This window comes from Rhinopithecus bieti, unplaced genomic scaffold (genome assembly GCF_001698545.2).
Source record: "Rhinopithecus bieti isolate Rb0 unplaced genomic scaffold, ASM169854v2 scaffold_11966, whole genome shotgun sequence".
Lineage (NCBI taxonomy): Eukaryota > Metazoa > Chordata > Mammalia > Primates > Cercopithecidae > Rhinopithecus > Rhinopithecus bieti.
Genome location: NW_016807254.1, coordinates 1 through 11,138, shown reverse-complemented (window position 1 = coordinate 11,138; position 11,138 = coordinate 1). Strand labels below are relative to the sequence as shown.

Here is an 11,138-nt window from a genome sequence, read left to right as displayed (position 1 = left end):
AGAAGTTAACACAACAAAAATTGCTCTGAAGCATACAATTACATGGAAATTAAATAAAATGCTCCTGAATAATTTTTGGGTAAATCATGAAATTAAGGTAGAAATCAATAAGTTACTTGAAAATAATGAGAACAAAGATACAACATATCAGAATCTCTGTGACACAGGTAAGGCAGTGTTAATGGGGAAATTCATAGCGGTAAATGCCCACATCAAAAGGTTTGAATTATCTCAAGTTAACAACCTAACTTCACAACTGAAAAAATTAGAGAGGCAAAAACAAATCAACCCCAAAGCTTACAGAATATAAGAAATAACAAAAATCAGAGCTGAACTGAAGGAAATTGAGACATGGAAAACCATTCAAAATATCAACAAATCTAGGAGCTTGATTTTGGAAAAAATAAAATAGAAAAGCCACTAGCTAGACTAATTAAGAAGAAAAGAGAGATGTAAATACACACAATTAGAAATGCTGAAGGAAATGTCACTACTTACCTCACAGAAGTAAAACAACCATCTGAAACTACTATGAACATGACAAGGCACACAAACTAGAAAACCTAGAAGAGATGGATAAATTCCTGGACACATACAGTCTCCCACAACTGACCCAGAAAGAAACTGATTCCCTGAACAGACCAATAACAAGCTCTGAAATTGAATCAGCAATAAATACCAACCAAAAAAAGCCAAGGACCTGATGGATTTGCAGCAGAACTCTACCAGATGTATAAGGAAGAACTGGTATCATTTCTACAGAAACGATTCCAATACATTGAAGAAGAGAAACTAATCCTTACCTCATTCTACAAGGCCAGAATCATCTTGATACCAAAATCTGGCAGAGATGCAACAACAAAAAGTGTCAGGCCAATATTCTTGATGAATAAGACCAATGTTCTGGAAGAAAAATCCTCAACAAAATACTTGCAAACCAAATCCAGCAACACAACAAAAAGCTAATCCACCACAATAATGTAGGCTTCATTCCCAGGATGAAGGTTGGTTCAACATACAAATATCAATAAATATGATTCATCACATAAACAGAACTAAAGACAAATCCCACATAATTATTTCAACAGATGCAGAAAAGGCTTTTGATAAAATTCAACACACCCTCATGTTAAAAACTCTCAATAAACTAGTATTGAAGAAACATACCTCAAAATAATAAGAGCCATCTATGACAAATGTACAGTCAACATTTTACTGAATGGGCAAAAAGTGGAAGCATTCCCCTTGAAAATGAGCATAAGACAAGGATGCCCTCTCTCATCACTTTTATTCAACATAGTGTTGAAAGTTCTAGCCAGAACAATCAGGCAAGAGAAAGAAATAAAGGGTATCCAAATAAAAAGAGAAGAAGTAAAACTATCTGTGTTTATAGATGGCATAATTCTAGATCTAGAAAACTTATAGTCTCAGCCCCCAAAGCTCCTTTATCTGATAAACAACTTCAGCAAAGTTGCAGGATACAAAGTCAATGTACAAAAATTGCTAGCATTTCTGTACACAACCAACAACCAAACTGGGAGCCAAATCAGAAAGACAATCCTATTCACAATTGCCATGCACACAAAATAAAATACTGAGGAATACAGCTAACCAGAAAGCTGAAAGATCTCTACGATGAGAATTACAAAACACTGCTTAAAGAAATCAGGGAAGACACATTTTTTTAGAATGTCATGCTCATAGATAGGAGGAATCAAAGTAACTAAAATGGCTAGGCTGCTCAAAAGAGTTTATAGATTCCATGCTATTCCTAATGAACTACTCACAAAATTCTTCATAAAACTGGAACAAATTATTTTAAAATTTATACAGAACCAAAAAAATAGCTCAAACAACCAAGGCAATTTTAAGCACACAAATAAACAAATAAACAAAGCTGGGAGAATCATGATACCCAAGTTTAAATTATACTGCAAGGCAACAGTGACCAAAACAGCACGACAATGACACAAGAACAGGAAAATACACCAATAGAATAGAGAAGAGGGATCCCAGAAATAAGTCTGCACATCTACGACTATCAGATCTTTAAGAAAACTTACAAAACAAGCAGTGGGGAAAAGACTACCTATTCAATAAATGATGCTAGGATAATTGGCTAGTCACACGCAGAGGATTTAAGTTAGACCATTTCCTTATACTATATACAAAAATCAACCCATGAATAATTAACAACAAATTTGAAACCCCAAATATACATAAAAAAAAAAAAAAAACCTGGAAGACAACCTAGGCAAAACCATCATGGACCTAGGAACAGGCAAAGATTTCATGACAAGGACATCAAAAGTAATTGCAACAAAAGGAAAATTTGACAAATGGGACTTAATTAAACTTAAAACTTCTTCACAGCAAAAGAAACTATAGTCAGAGTAAAAGGACCACCTACAGAATGAGGAAAAATTTTTACAAACTACACATTTGACAAAGTCTAGTATCCAGCATCTATAAGAAACTTAGACAAATTTACAAGAGAGAAAAAAATTTAAAGATGGGCAAAGGACACGAATAGATACTTCTCAAAAGAAGACTTACATGCGGCCAACAAGCATATGAAAAAAAGTTCATCACTAATCATTAGAGAAATGTAAATAAAAACCATTATGAGATGCCATCTTATACCAGTCAGAATGGCTATCATCATTAAAATGTCAAAAAATAACAGATGCTGGTGAGGTTTCAGAGAAAAGGGAACACTTATATACTGTTGGTGGGAATGTAAATTACTTCAGCTATTACAGATAGCAGTATAGCAATTCCTCAAAGGGCTAAAAGCAGAACTACCATTTGATCTATGAATCTCGTTACTGAATATATACCCAGATGAATATAAAGCATTCTACCATAAAGACACACAAATGCAAATGTTCACTGCCGCTCTGTTTACAATAGCACAGACAAGGAATCAACCTAATGCCTTTCAATGACAACCGGATAAAGAAAATGTACCTACACCCCATGGAATATTATGCTGCCATAAAAAAGAATGAGATCCCAACTTTTGTGGGAACATTGAGGGAGCTGGGGCTATCATCCTTACCAAACTAACACAAGAACAGGAAACCAAATACTGCATATTCTCACTTGTAAGTGCAAGCTAAATGATAAGCACTTATGGACACAAAGAAAGAAACAACAGACACTGAGGCCTGCTTGACAAAGGAGGGTGGGAGGAGGGAGAGAAGCAGAAATGATAACTATTGGGTATTGAGCCTAATACCTGGGTGATATGATAATATGTACAACAAACTCTGGTGACAGGTGTTTATCCATGTAACAAAAACTTCACTTGTACTTTCAAACCTAAAATAAAAATTAAAAACAGAATAAAGATACTATGAATTGTTTTGATCAATACATATAAATATATATAAAGACCAATACACCTAAAGACACACCTTACCAAAACTGACTTAAGCAGAAATGGAAAATATGAATACCTCAATAGTAAGTAAATAAATTGAATTAATAATATGAAATTATTTTAAATTATTCCACAAAGAAAAGTTCAGACTAAGATGGCTTAAGAATAAATTCTGGCACATACTTAAAGTAGAAATAATACTAAGAATACCAATTCTTCACAAATTTACCAAGAAAATAACAAAAACATAAACATTTCCCAATTCATTCTATCAGGCCAGTATCAACAAATACCAAAGCCAGAAAAAGATACGACAAAAGAAAACAACAGGGCAATATTTCAGTGACAACATATGCAACCCCTTTTCTATTAATTATTTAGTAAATCAAAATCCAGCAACATATGTAGAGGATTATGCATCAATATCAAATGGGATTCATCCCAGGAATGAAAGGTTGTTTCAACATTTGAGATTCAATTAATGTACTGCACATAGCAATGCAATAAAGAAGAAAAATCACACCATCAATTAAATAGGCATATAAACACGTACACACACACACACACACGCACACACACACACAAAAAAAAAACTTACAAAAAAAAACCAAAAAACTAACCTTATGGAAAAAACTCTCAAAAAACTAGGAATAGAAAGTAAATTCCTCCACCTATTAAGGATATTCACAAAAACCTTATTTTAGCATAATCCTTAATAAAGAATCGTAGAATGGTATGCCCCATTAGATTGGGCACAAGACAAGGGTGTTCTCTACTCACCATTGAAAAAAGAAGGCTGAGAAAATTTAAAGAATATTTAAATGAATTGGGATATAGTCTATTTTCATGGATTGGAAATGTGAATAATGTTAACTGGTGATCTCTTTATAGTTATATATAGATATAATGTAATCCATATGAAAATGCAAACATGCTATTTTTTAATCAATGTCAATGTAAAATATCTACACAAAACAGAAAAGCAAAATAGCTAAAAGCTATGAAAACAACAAAGTTGAAGGACTTTCATTTTACGTTTTCAAAACTAACTATAATGTTACGGTAATCATAGCAGTGGATTCCTGGTACAAGGATAGATATATTAATCAATGGTACCAATTTGAGAGTCCAAAAATAAATTGTTTCATTTATATCCAATCGATGTTTCAGAAACATTTCAACACTACTCAGTGGAGAAATGTTATTTTTTAAAAAGATGCTGCTGGGACAGTTGGATTTCTCCATGCAAAAGGTGAATGTAGATTTTACTTGTCACCATAAGCAAAATTAACTCAAATAATAGGCCCCAAAATAATACTCTAAATGATCAGACCTTTAGAAGAAAATACAAGAGAAAATCTTCAGACTTTGTGTTATATAATGTGTTCTTACCTGTAACATAAAAAGCAAAATCCATTTAAGAAATATTAGTTAAATTGGACAGATTTAAAATTATTTTTTCCTTATATTAAATGTAATAGTTTATATATTTACAGGATACACTTGAGTATTTGTTACTTAAATAAAATGTGTAATGATCTGGTCTGGCTATATGAGGTGTCTATCACCTTGAGTATTTATCATTTCTATGTATCGGTAACATTTCAAGTCCTCCCTTCTAGCTACTTTGAAGTATAAAATATTATTGCTGCTAACTATACCCCATTCTGCTATAGGACATTAGCACTGATTTCTTGTAACTGTATGTTTATACTCATTAACCTTTTTTCCATCCACACACACTTCTCAGTCTCTGGTATCCATCATTTGATTCTCCATCTCTATAAGGTCAAATTTTTAGCTCCCACGTGTGAATGAGAACATGCAATATGTGTCTTTCGATGCCTGGCTTATGTTACTTAATATAATGACCTCCAGTTCCGTGTTATTGCAAAGGAAAATATTTTATTTTTAATGGCTGCATAGTATTTCATTGTAAATATATGCTACATTTTCTTCATTCATTCTTACATTGATGGACACAAGTTGATTCCATATCTTTTCTACTGTAAATAGTGTTGCAATAAACATGCGAGTGTAGGTATTCTTTTGATAAATATACATATATGTTTAGATAAATAACCAGTAATGGGAGTGCTGGATTGTATGGTAGTTCTGATTTTAGTTTTCTTAAGAAATCTTTATGTTGTTTTCTACAGTGGTTTTACTAATTTACATTCCCACCCACTCTTAGTGTCTAAGAGTTCCCTTTTCTCGCATCCTCATGAGCATGTGTTATTGTTGTCTTTTTACATAGCTTTCTAACATGCATAAGATAATATTTCTTTGTGATTTTGATTTGCATTTCCCTGATGATTAGTGATGTTGAGCATTTTTTTTTTTTTTTTTTTTTGGTATATCTGTGGGCTATGTGTATGAGTTCCTTTGAGAAATGTCTGTTCATGTCTTTTAACCATAATTTCATAGGGTTATTAGATTTTTTTATTGTTGGGTTGTTTGAGTTCCTTTTATTTTTATTCCACTGTCAAAAGAAAAAATTGCAAATATTTCCTCCCATTCAACAAGTTGACTACTTGTTGATTGTTTCCTTTGCTATGCAGAAGCTTTGTCTATTTGTCTATTTTGTTATCATTACCTGTGTTTCTGAGGTCTTAGTCATAAAATATTTACCTAAACAAATATTCTGAAATGTTTTTCTTATTTTTTTCTCATAGTTTTATAGTTTCAGGCTTTATGTTTAAGGTTTTTTTTTTTTTTTTTTACTAAATATTTTATGTTCTGTGACACATGTGCAGAATGCACAGGTTTGCTACACAGGTATATACATGCCATGATGGTTTGCTGCACCCATCAACCTGTCATCCACATTATGTATTTCTCCTAAAGTTATCCCTCCCCTCCCCTCCACCCCCAACAGGCCCTGGTGTGTAATGTTTCCTTCCTTGTGTCCATGTGTTCTCATTGTTCAATTTCCACTTATGAGTGAGAACATGTGGTGTTTGGTTTTCTGTTCCTGTTAGTTTGCTGAGAATGATGGTTTCCAGCTTCATCCATGTCCCTGCAAAGGACATGAAGTCCTCCCTTTTTATGGCAGAATAGTATTCCATGGTGTATATGTGACAGATTTTCTTTATCCAGTCTATCATTGATGGGCATTTGGGTTGGTTCCGAGTCTTTACTATTGTGAATAGTGCTGCAATGTTTAGGTTTTTAATTCATCGTAGTTGATACCTGTATATGATGAGAGAGAAGGATCTAGTTTCATTCAGGTATATGGTAATCCAGTTTTCCCAGTACCATTTACTGAGAGTGTATCTATGTTATTGATGACCTTGTGGAAGATCAGTTCATTGTAAATATGTGGATTTATTTTGGGGGTCTCTATTCTGTTCAATTGGACCATGTGTCTATTTTTATATCAACACCATGCTGGTTTAGTTATAATAGCCTTGTAATACAGCTTGAAATTAGGCAGTGTGATGCCTGCAACTTTGTTCCTTTTGCTCAGGATTGCTTTGGCTGTTTTGATTCTTTTTTGGTTCTACACGAATTTTAGGACCTTTTTTGAATTCTTTGGAAAATTACATTGATATTTTGATAGATATTTGAGTCTGTAGATTGCTTTTGCTCATATGGTCATGTTAGCCATATTAATTTTTCTGATCCATGAGCATGGGATGTATTTGTATTTATTTGTGTCTTTTTATACTTCTTCCTTCAGTGATTTGTAGTTTTCCTTGCAGAAATTGATTATCTCTTTGGTTTAATTTATTCCTTGGTATTATTTGTAGCTATTTTAATGGGGTTGCCCTCTTCATTTCTTTTTTTTTTTTTAATGTAAAAGAGTATTTTAATTCTTGTCCTTGGGAGCGATAAAGATTATACACATGACTTGGAAATGAGACTGTACCCAATGATGGCCAAAGAAGAATCATCCTTTCTACTCCTTCTCTTTCGTCTGGTCACTCAGAAATATAATATTATCAGCTATGATAGTTGTTGCTTGTCGCCTCACATTATTTTTATCCATGTATTCACCATAGTCTATTTTCCCTTCCAAATAAATTTGAGAACCCTTTTTCACATACTGATATGCCACGTCTCTGAGGCCTGGCCGGAATACCGATATTCTGTGCCATGTTGTCTTTTGACTGACATCACCCATTTGGTAAACTTCACTGTCCCCTGATCGCCACATCTCATTAGTTGCTAGAGAAAATATTGTGACTGGAATTTTTCCTTCCACTAGTCTCAAGACAGGGTCCTGACCCACTCGCCCAAGTAACTGCACAGGATTCATGGATCTTTCAAGAACCAAACTGGTAGTTGTTTCGGACTCATGTCTTACAAACTGACGAAGTACCTGTAATACAGGTCTTCGAAACATGGCTTCTATTTTCTTTCCTTACAGTCTAATCTTTAGGCTCTTCAGAAACACTTGCCGACCCACGCAGGATCATGCTCAGTCAAAACATAGGACTCCAGCACTTGCTTAGTGCTTGCTATCCCTTCCTCACCCGACGCTCTAACTCGAGCAGCCGAGCCAACCAGGGGATCACTTCCGGTGCTTCTTGATTTCTTTTTTGTCTGTTTCCTTATCCATTATTGGTGTTTAGAAACACTAATGATTTTTGCATGTTGATTTTGTATCTTACAGCCTTACTGGATTTGGTTATCATTTCTAAGAGGCTTTTTGGAGGGTTTTTCTAAATAGAAGCTAATATTGTCTGCAAAGAGGGACAATTTGACTCCCTCTTTTCCAGTTACAATGCCTTTAATTATTTTCTCTAGCCTGGCTAGCACTTTCAGTACTATGTTAAATAGGAGTGGTGAAAGTGGGCATCCTTTTCTTTTTCCAGATCTCACAAAAAAGGCTATCAACTTTTCCCCATTTGGGATGATATTAACTGTGGATTTGTCCAATATGGACTTTATTATTTTGAGGTATGTTCCTTCTTTTCCTACTTTGTTAAGAGTTTTTATCATGAGGAAATGTTGAATATTTTCAAGTGCTTCTTCTGTGTCTATTGAGATGGTCATAGAAATTTTGTTCTTCATTTTGTTGATGTGCTGTGTCACATTTATTGATTGCATTTTGACCCATCCTTGCATCTCTGGGCTAAATCTCATTTGATCAAACCAACTGTTGAATTTGACTTGCTAGTATTTTGCTGGGGATTTCTGCATCTATATTCTTCAGGGATGGCCTGTAGTTTTCTTCTGTTGTGTCCTTTTTCTGGTTTTGGTATCAGGGTGATGTTGACCTCACAGAATGAGTTAGAGAAAATTTTCTTTCGTTTTAAATTGTTTGACCAGTTTCAGGAGGATTTGTGTTAGTTCTTTTCTTCATTGACCCTGTAGTCATTCAGGACCATGTTGCTTAATTTCTGTGTATTTGCATACTTTGAAAAGTTCCTGTTAGTATTAACTTCCAGTTTTATTCCATTTTGGTCTGAGAAGATAATTGATATTATTTTGATTTTTAAAAATCTACCGAGACTCGTTTTATGGTCTAACATATGGTTTACCCTGGAGAATGTTCTATGTGCTGATAAGAAGGTGTATTCTGCAGTTGTTGAATAAAGTGTTTTATAAATGTCTGTTAGATTCATTTGACCTAAAGTCCTATTTAAATCTAATGTTTCTTTGTTAATTTTGCGTCTAGATAATCTGTTGAATGCTGTGAATAGGGTGGTGAAGTTTGCCACTATTATTGTACCGGAATTTATCTCTCTATTTAGATCTAGTACTATTTGCTTTATTAATCTAACTTCTCTAGAGTTGGGTGCATATATATTGAGATTTGTTATATCCCCTTGCTGGATTGATGCTTTATCATTGTATAATGACCCCCCCTTTTTATTACTGTTTTTGATTTAGAATCTGATTTTTTTCTGATAAATATATAGCTACTCCTGATTGTTTCTGGTTTTTATTTGTGTGGAGTATGTTTATTATAGTGTTCCTTTGAAGGCACTACATTTTCCTGCTTTTTCATGTTTCCTGTGTCCTTATGTTGATATCTATGCATCTAGCATAACTGTCATTTATTCTACTTTTTTTTTCATTTGTTTCTGTAGGAGAGGACATTGTCCTGAAGTTGTATCTATAGTGTTGGTTGGGTAGGGCACATCAGCTTTGATTCCAGGTACATATAGTAGGGTAGTATCTGCATGATTTCTTTAGCTGTAAACAGCATCTGTGGTGCCTGCAATTTCCTTAGTGGCTTTGGTGCAGTTTTTAGTGGAGGCTATCCTGAAGTTTTACTAGGGGCTGAGATGCCAGGTGGGCCAATGTTTGAGCCCCATTGGTGGCAGTAGTGGACAGAGCATACGAGTGCCCAGGACTGCATATGCTGGCAACAGTGTCAGTGGGTCTAGGTAGGCCAACTATTGGGCCTTCAAGTAGCTTGTTCAGATGCCAGTAGTGGCAAGGGTAGGCTGGGTTGGTGTGCAGGCTCTTGGACCCCTGGGTGGATGGCATGAACTATGGCAATGCCAGTGGCTGGATAACCCTCTGGGTCCTAAACAGTGCTTGCTGGTAATGGTGAGGGCTGTGATTGTTGGTTGGGATAGTCTTCATGCCTGCATGTGGTACATGCAAATAGACACCAGCTGTAGCGGTAGCTGCAGGGTGGGTGGGATCAACCTCAGGCCCCCAGAAAGAGTGCTTAGATGCCAGTGGTGGTGGAATTTGCTGGGCAGTCCCTAAGCTTTAGGGCTGTGCACTCTGACATGGAGAGGGTAGCAAAGAAGCCTGCTAGGCTTGTCCTCAGAGTCCTCTATGGTGTGTGCACGCACCAGCTATGGTATACAGAGGCAGGACGATCCCCAGGCTTCTGGAAAGATGCTTGGGTGGGAGGTGGTAGGAGCTGCACAGTGGCCCTGCCACTGAGAAGGTTGGGGTTGCCTTCATTGCTTGCAATCTTGGCTGGCTGGTTGGAAATGGGTGTCATGCTTACATTTTAGCTTCAGAGTTGCTTGCTAGCTAGATTCAGTGGTTTTAACCTGTGCCTTGCTCACTTGCACTTCAGGTCCATCTGTGGCATCCCATGACTGACTCATGCTTCAGCCCCAGAAACAAGAGCTCATACTTTGCTCCTATCTCAGCCCCAGTGCTGCTGAGCACCAGGGCAGTGCATAATCTGTTGTGGGTTGGGTTCAAAAATGGTGCCTTGCTGTAGCATCTTAGGACTTAGGATGTGCAAGTGACCCAGCACAAGCTCTCTCTATGAAACAGCACCCTTGCAGAGTCTCCTGGCAGTCCCACTTCCTGCAAGGGAGAAACTAGAATCTTCATGCATCACTGATGGCAATGTAAAAGGGTACTGCCATTAAAAAAAAAAAATCATTTTGGCAGTTACAAAAATATTAAACACAAATGTAGCACATGACTGTCAACTTCACTCCTTGATATCTACCCAAGAGAAACAAAACCTAGGTCATCTAAAGATTCACATGTGAAGATTCATAGCGGCACTATTTCTATAGCCACATACTGGGAAAAATCCAAATGTTCATTCCTTGTTAAATGAATGAAAAAAAGGGCTATATTCACACAATAAAATAATGTTTAGCAGTAAAGAGCAACAAACTGCTAATACATGTTACAATATGGATGTACCTCAAAAACATTATGCTAAATGTATTAATCCAGATGCAATTGACTACATATTTTTGATTCAATTTACGTAAAATATCTAGGAATGTCAAATGTTTTAAGACAGGAGAGAGGGGGCGGAGCAAGACGGCCGAATAGGAACAGCTCCAGTCTCCAACTCCCAGTGCGAGCG

At 35.8% G+C, this 11,138-nt stretch overlaps 1 pseudogene across 1 annotated transcript; it reads right to left on the bottom strand.

Moving 5' to 3' along the window:
* Positions 1–7,183: 7,183 nt before the first annotated feature.
* LOC108535040 (single-stranded DNA-binding protein, mitochondrial pseudogene) lies at positions 7,184–7,908 on the bottom strand (annotated as a pseudogene). The gene has a single exon (XR_001887120.1). The product of XR_001887120.1 is annotated as a single-stranded DNA-binding protein, mitochondrial pseudogene (transcript).
* Between the last annotated feature and the right edge of the window lie 3,230 nt (positions 7,909–11,138).